Source organism: Lonchura striata, chromosome 18, assembly GCF_050655825.1.
Source record: "Lonchura striata isolate lonStrDom1 chromosome 18, ASM5065582v1, whole genome shotgun sequence".
NCBI lineage: Eukaryota > Metazoa > Chordata > Aves > Passeriformes > Estrildidae > Lonchura > Lonchura striata.
This window is the reverse complement of record NC_140720.1, coordinates 6564353-6572295: the sequence shown is the minus strand read 5'-3', so window position 1 is coordinate 6572295 and position 7943 is coordinate 6564353.

The following is a 7943-nucleotide window of genomic DNA, read 5'->3' as shown; positions in this document are numbered from 1 at the left end:
TATTTGGGCTGAAAATACTTATTATCAGAACATTGGAAGATCAATCTTGATCTAGCTGAAATTCAGTGGCAACCCCCAGTCGGTTTGGCTCCTTTAAGGACCCTCCCTTCCCTGAACACTTCCCAAATGAGATTTCTGTTAACGCTTATTTGGGGCTAATTCAATGTTTTTATGAAATTGAGTCATCTTCTCTTTACAAGGTTATCACTAATTAAACCCAAGATGAGCAACTGCTTCCACAGCTTGGTGGGTAGAGAGCAGCACTGCTCGAGCACATGTTGCAGCATATGTACCCTCCAGGAAGATCAGATGGATAAATATTGCTAAGCTGCCCAAGAGCAAGTGTCATATTCCTCCAGCAAGGGTTTGACTGAACTCTGATGCCCATCTGAGATTCTGGAAAGGTCTCCAAACATTAAACAGAAAAGGCAGCTTGCCATGAGGAGTGATTTCATCCCACTCTCCAGCCCGCTCCTGGGACACGACTCCCCCTGGCTCTGCCCAGGTGCTCTGACCTCTGCACCTGACCGAAGAATTCAAGCAAGGATCTCTGCTGAAGAGCCAACATTGCCATGGAAAGCTGAACAAGCTTTGCTCTGCACATATCCCTGATGCTCTCTGCTTCTCCAAGCTTATCTGGCTGTGTGCACAGCAGGCTCTAGCTCCAAAATCTATCCAACAAGATGCTCCTTAGATCTACAACAAGATTGACTGCTTGTCTTGGTTTGAAAAGGCAGGAGTATGTGAAGGAAGGCAAAAGCCTCCTGTGAAATGGAAAAGGTAAACCCCCTCCCTCCGAATTACCACAATTTTAAAAAAGGCTCTCAGGCAAAGATATGGGAATGGGAATAACAGTTCTTTACTAGGAGAAAAACTAAATTAAAAAATTGCAATTAGTACAAATGAAACTAGTGATAGAGTCAGAAACCTGACACCCTGAGGAGTCAGGGTGTTGGTCGTAGTCCAGTTAAATGGACTGTTCCTCCTGGAGGGGCAGATGAAATGCTGCTGGAGTGGGGATCTGTAGAAGGGTGGAGTTTTCACTGAAGGTCTGGTGATGGAGTAGATGGGCCTGGTCTTCCTCTGGGGACCCAGCAGAGAAGAAAGCTGCTCCTCTGGGAATCCAGCAAAGGACTGCCCTGGTGTCCCAAAAATGCTGATTTTATGCAGGTAGGAATGCTTGGCTCCTCCCTCTGGGCGGAGCATCTCGCAATGGGCTGATGGAACTTTCCCAGCCATGCAGTGAGTCATCCAATGGTCCATTAACAGAAGATCTGTCCCCAGAGGGAGACATTGTTCTTGGGAGAGATAAGAAAACTGCCCCACCTCCAACAGATGGCAAATAGAATACATGCTGATCTTACAGGCCAGGACACTGCTCCAGATCCAGGTTGGCCTTTCCTGATGAGGATCCAGGAACTGGATCTATCGCTCTCTGCTCATATATTTTCTCCATGTAAAACTGTTTGGAATTACACTTCATGCTCATTCAAAGGCATTGAATGCGGCCTTAGTCAAGCACAAGGAGTTAAAAGCAATTGTAGTCATGGTGCCTCCATTTCTAGGCAGAAAATAAGAATATTAATTGCTCACTTTCAAGAAATTTTTACACACTTACTTAGTGGTTTGGGTCCATAGGAGGGTTGGTAAAAAGGACATCCAAGATTCTCTGTATTTTTAAATTTTGGTAATCTTGGACTGCCTGATTCAAGTTAGCGGTCAAAAGGCAAATGAAGATAAATAATTACCTTCTAAAATAAACATTCTGAACTGGTTTTCTTTCCTTCCATTTTATGTAAGTTCACCACTTTCTGCAAGCATTCTTGTTAGAACTTTTGTAGCACTTGAATGTTTTTGTAAAGAGCAGTCCTCAACACTGGAGGTCTGAATCTGCCCACAAAAATGAACCAAAAATCTTATGTAAGCCAAGATGTTAAAAAAACTTTCTGCAGCCAGTACTTTGAAATTCTCTATTCAGAGAATCAGACTGAAGAGCATTACAGAAATGAATTAAAATCATCATTAGCTGTTCCAGTTATCAAAATGATGTTAAGTTCTTCCTTGTGGATGCAGAAACACCCACTGCAACTCCATTTTTCTTTAAAACCAAGTGGATTTCAAAGAATACAAAGCCTTTTATAAGAATTCAAAGTCTACATTTGAGGAATGTAAAAACAACATGGTATTTTCAGCATTTTTGTGTGGTCACTGCAGGATAAAAAGGCCCTCTTGAGTACCTGTAATTGTGTCACTGCTATAAATTCCTGTTTCAGTGGCATTACCTTAACACAGTGTGACTGATCTAATTAGACATGATGTGTCCCAGCAGCTGCACACCAGTCTGGAGGTTGGGAGAAGCCTTTCAGGTGATGGCAGCTTTGTGCGTTCCTTCCACCTGTGATTAAAAACACAGCTGTTTTCAGCCTGGGAGCCAAACCCTTCCCTCAGTTCCCTGAGGAATAACAGTGACACAGAGCTGGGTGCAGGCAGTGCTGAGTTGGCAGCTCCAGCCCTCACCTCCACCCCATAGCTGTGGGCACAGCTGGGCAGGAATGGGCACATCCACCTGGCACTGGGGATGGAGCTCCAGGAAAGATCTCCCAGCACCACTGTGGAGGGGATTGAGAAAGGGGCCAGCAAGGGCAAGCAGGAGTATCTCCACCTTGTATTGGCCCTCAATCCTCACCTGGTCCCAAAAAGCACATCCATGACCAGCAATGAGGTCGCTTGGGTGTAGCAGCAGTACCCTGCCAGGACAGGGTGATGTGTACAAAACTTGGCAGAAGCTGGACCTCACATGGTACCTGGACAACCAGATCTTCCTCTTTGACCACAGCTTTGATTATTGAGATCTGTGGCAGTGAATTGTGTGACCCTGTGAAAGAAAAGGATAAGAGTTGGGGAAGATGATCCAGATGATGGGGCTGTCAGAGGAAGGAGTCACCGGTGTGGAAGCTGTCATGAAGCACATCAGGCAAGACCTCTGCCAATGCCTGTCCTCCCAGAGCCAGGCCACCTTCCAGACCATTCTCAAGGAGAGAGAAAATTTTGTATGCCAAGTTTTCCCTAATTGTTTTGGCTGGGAATGACTGAGACATGGACATCTCCACTGCAGACAGGCAAACCAGGCTAGAGGGGAATGATATTAATAAAAGCTTCTTGGCACTAAAAAGTAGGGGGTTAGACATGTAGGAAAATATTACAGTGTTGTTTCCAGTTATTTTTCATTGTAGAAAGTAAAATTGGGCAGTTGTGAGGATCAAACTGGAGGAAAAGGCAAGAATTTACAGAAAATGTGTCTCACTTTATATAGGCAGGTTTCCCCCTTGTGCCTGTAAAATGCACACACACACACACACACACACACACAACTCTATAACTCCCTAGATGGGGCCTGCTCCAGGGTTGTGTCAAACAGCACCAAAATCAAAGTCATTTTTCCAGGGCAGGAGGCATTTGGAGAGATTTAAAAAGGCGTTGGAGTGCAAAGCACTGTCATCTCTGAGCAAGATACATTTAGGAAATGAGGGTTATTTTGTCATGGCATAAGCAATGGCTTTATTACAGCATCAGCTCATGTTATTCTCTCTTTCCTTCTCTCCTTCTTTCTTAACTATGTTCTCATGAGACATTACAGAGTGCTGGAACCTGCATTCAGAAAAAGGAGACTAAAGATGATGGCAATTGCCTGGGGATGAGAAGATGTGCCTGCTTTGCAGGGGGAAGCAGGGGAGTCAGTGCCCTGTATCAGAGGCCTGATGAGAGATTTGCCAGATCAGAGGGTCAGAAAAGCTGCATCCAAAAAAGCACCATCTGATAGTGCTTATCAGTGTATGGCCCAGACTGGGGCATCACTCCTGAGGGGAAATGTTGCCAAAGCTTCTCTTTGCAGGGTGGTCAAAGCATCAAGTGTATATCTATGATTACAATGCCGTTTGGAAATTAATTAGCATAAAATACTGAAAGGATAACAAAGAAGTAGATGAAGTTAAATTGCATAAATAATATCTAATTAACTGCTTATAATCATCCTCAATTTTCTCACACTCTAACTGTTGGTCCCATATACCAATTTGTGCCAGCAATACCAGCAAATATTTAAATACCTGGTATGAAGTCTGATGAAAACAACCAAAGGACTTCAGCAGCCTTGAAAACCAAACCAGAAATTTATTTTCAGTGATGAAATTACAAAACAGCAAATATTGTTTAAATGCTGGTCATCTCCTAGTAACCATACACTGTGTTTTCAGCTCCAGCACGCTCTACAAGCTTTTATTCATTGGCATCTTATCTGCTTCAGTAGTCCCAGTGTCAGCAGCTCCTAGTGCTCAGAGAAACAATGAGACATAGGTGCTACATGCCAGATTGAGATAAAAATATGTTGTTTACAGGGAGATTTACCATAAGGGGGTTTTCTTCTTTCTGAAAAGAAACTTTGTTGAGGGTCCTTAGAGTTTCTCTTGGATCCTGGTGTATGAAGTGCTGGATGTAGCAGGGCACCACAGGGGCATACACAAGCAGAAGATCTCAGTCTCAGATCTCAGCCTGGGACTATCAAGCTGGCTCTTTTTTCTCTGGGTGTAGGAAGTGTTTTCCACCCAAGGCATGAGATAGATTCACTCTTTTGGCTGCTTGTGCTCTGGTCCTTCCTCCAGGGCTGAGTTCCTGCTGTTCTGCTGCGGCCATGCGCTATCTGCAACTCATGGGCACAAACTGCTTTGGCAAAAAGGGCTGTGGATTAACTGAACTGGGCACAGTGCTAGAAACACAGTGTTAATGAGCTGGAACAAGGTCATACCAGAGTGGGATGGTTTGCAGGGAGGAGGAAAATTACTTTCATCCTCTGCCTGTTGATGCTCACACGTTCAGGCAGCTGTTTACAGCTGAGATCCGAAGGTGAGTCTTGAGCACACCCTACTGCTTCCCACAGCACATGCAAAAAGAATTAACTAAATTAGCTTTTCCCCTCCATTTTTGTGTTTGAATAAAGTGTTCATTAACCTCTTTTCTTTCTCTGATGAACTTAATTTCCTATTTTCCTTTGCTTTCTAAACGCAAATCCTATGTGTGTAAAGAGTGCAGAACCCATTTTTCTAATTACCTGGACTTAAATTACTTCTACCTGATTTCCATGAGTTTATAGCAGAGAATAAATAGCCCTCTGTATTTTGGGTTAGGAAATGCAGTTTAACCATGTTTACATGTGACTACAGAGCCCAGCTCATAAAGCTGCAGAGATTCAATCAAAATTCCCTCCAATTTTTACTGGCCTTGGGAATGAAACCAGCATCAAAGAGTGCTGTGGTATAGGTTTGCATCGCTCTGGTGACCGTAAATATTCAATTAAGTAAAGATCCCTAATGACTTAAAGTGAGGTTAGTCATTCACTTAACCTGTTAAACAACTGAAACCCTTTTATGGGATGTGTTTTTGTTTATAACTGACTGTAGCTGAATGCATGAGAGAAGCAATGGCTGTATAAATAGGACCTGGTTAATCTAATCATTTAATACAGATAATTAACCATAAGTACTGCTATTCTGTTATGCTTCAAGGACTTAAGTCTGTTCTCTTCCTACCTGTGTCATTTCTAGCACTGAGATTTCATTGCTAGTGAGATATTTTACTTAGGACCTTTACACATCCACATTTCGGATGCCTCTGCTTGACTTCAGTGTTTTATAAGGACTGAACACAGACACTCAACAAATCAGAGCAATTCCCATTGCAAAGACAGACACATAAATGTTGGTCTAATTTTTGAGCTGCTGCCTTCCTAGCTGTGACCTGGGAACAGCTTTGACTGTAAAATATACTCATATTTTCCACACTTCTCTACTGTTTGCCACTTAATTTTGTCAGAGCAGCACTGCAGTGCCTCCACAGCTTGATTGAGCTCCTTGTTGAGTTTCCTCATCGCTGGTTCCAGCTCTTGCATGTACAGTCCTCAAAGGCTAGAATTTCCTCAGCTGAGGAATGCCCATAAAATCCCTTCAACAGGCAGGACAATTCAACCCATCACATGTGTGACAGCTGAAAAAATAAAATTGATTCATCCACAACAATTTTGAAGCATTTAATTGCTTTGCCCTCTGCTCTCACACCCATTTGCCTTCCCATCTCCCACTGCTATTCAAGCTCCCTTTCTGGCTGTGACACTCCACACCAGACAATCAGCTGCAATATTGTTGCATGTATCTTAGAATCTTTCATTTCAAAATTTCTGCCAGCAGTGCTGGCCCTCATCTCTCACAAAATGCAGTTTTTTTCATTCCCCTTGTGCCTTCCAGAACTATTCAATTGTCAGAATTATACTTAAAGTTATTAATCTTTTAGACTTCCTGGTAGCAGAAAAAACTTGGAAAGATACAATATAAGTGCTTATAAAAAGCATTTAAATGCTGAAAAAAAAAAAAATACAGAAAGTTAATCTTGTAAGTTTTGGCACCAGAAATAAAACATTTGAAAGCTTGACTTTGGCAATACAGCTCTGTTTAAACCTTCTTGGTTCAGGCACTTCAGCCCTGTGCAGGGCTCTCCTCAGTACCTTCAATAACCAGAGACTTTGTTGACCATTTGAAGGCATCATTATTTGGCTTTTTTTCTGTGCCAGTCCAGGGGAACAATATCTTTTCTTGGGGCCCAGAAAAGCCACATCTTGATGTGGCTCAAGAGCTCACCTGGGGCACACAGCAGCTGTGATAGGAGGTGGCCCCAGGCTGCTCTGAGAGGGTTCAAGGGTAGAACTGGCAGTGAAATAAGTGAGGTTCAACCCCACCAGCAGCCCCCAGCTTCCCAAAATGCAGCATCTGGAGTTTCTAACTCAGTTCTGAGGTTTCAGTCAAAATGGGAGCTGTGAAGAATGGATCAAAATAATCTGTACCCTGCAAAGACAATCTGGAAGAACACGACACTTTCTGGTCCTGCCTCTGTGACAGCACTGTGCAATTTGCTCCATTCAGCATTAATTATAGCTGAATTTAGCCCTGTATTTTTGGCTTTGTTATTATCTGAGTGTTACAGCTCAGCCTGTTAACATGAGGCTTACTCACAAGGTTTTATTCAGATTTTTCTTTGCTTTCTGCTCAGACAAAGCCCAAGGCAAACTGGGATTTTCCAAAGGAGAAAAAGACTTGTCGCTAATAATAGCTTTAGTCAGCAACATATGTTTAGTGATGCACATCAATATTTGTGCTTTCACAGAGGCTAAGATTTTGTATTTTCAATGTCATCATGCCCATGAACATCCTTTATCTCAGTGCTTTAAAACTAAGGGTAATACACTGGATTTTTATATCTACATTTCCCACTGGCTGAAATTCCTCTGTGCTATCAGGCAGCATCACATTGCAAACAATCCCATTTCCTACCTGGTACCAGATTCTCATGAATCTTTGAAATATGCATGTCAGCTATGATTTATGAGATATTTGTATAATTTTGCTTTTATTTTTCTACAGAAACAGGTAATACCTCATAGGCCATGTTGAAAGACATCATGTTTTTAAGCAATTCATCTGGTGTTCTGTCTCACTCACTCCTTTAACTCTAGAAGGAATATGTGATAAAGCAATGTTGTTATTCCTCAGATTGTTCCTTCAAGTTTTCTCTCCTTTCTATTTTTTATTGAGTTATTCTTCTTGTGTCCTAGTAATTTCTTCAGCCAGAGGCTAGAAGGTGACATTAGGAGAGATGACTTCAAGGGAAGAGGAAATTTTAGACTTAAGGATCCTGGTTACATGCAAAACTTGCAGTTCTTGGTTAAATAAACAGAGAAATGTTTAAATTTGTATCGTATGTTCTCCAAGCAAGTACAGTTCTACCTGAAAAATAGAAAATTACTGGTGATTCTCTGAGGCATTGGACTGGAGGGAGGAGTTGCCCTCCTCATTGTAACACTGGGGTTTTACTGAGTAGGTCTGATCAAATCTGCACAGAAT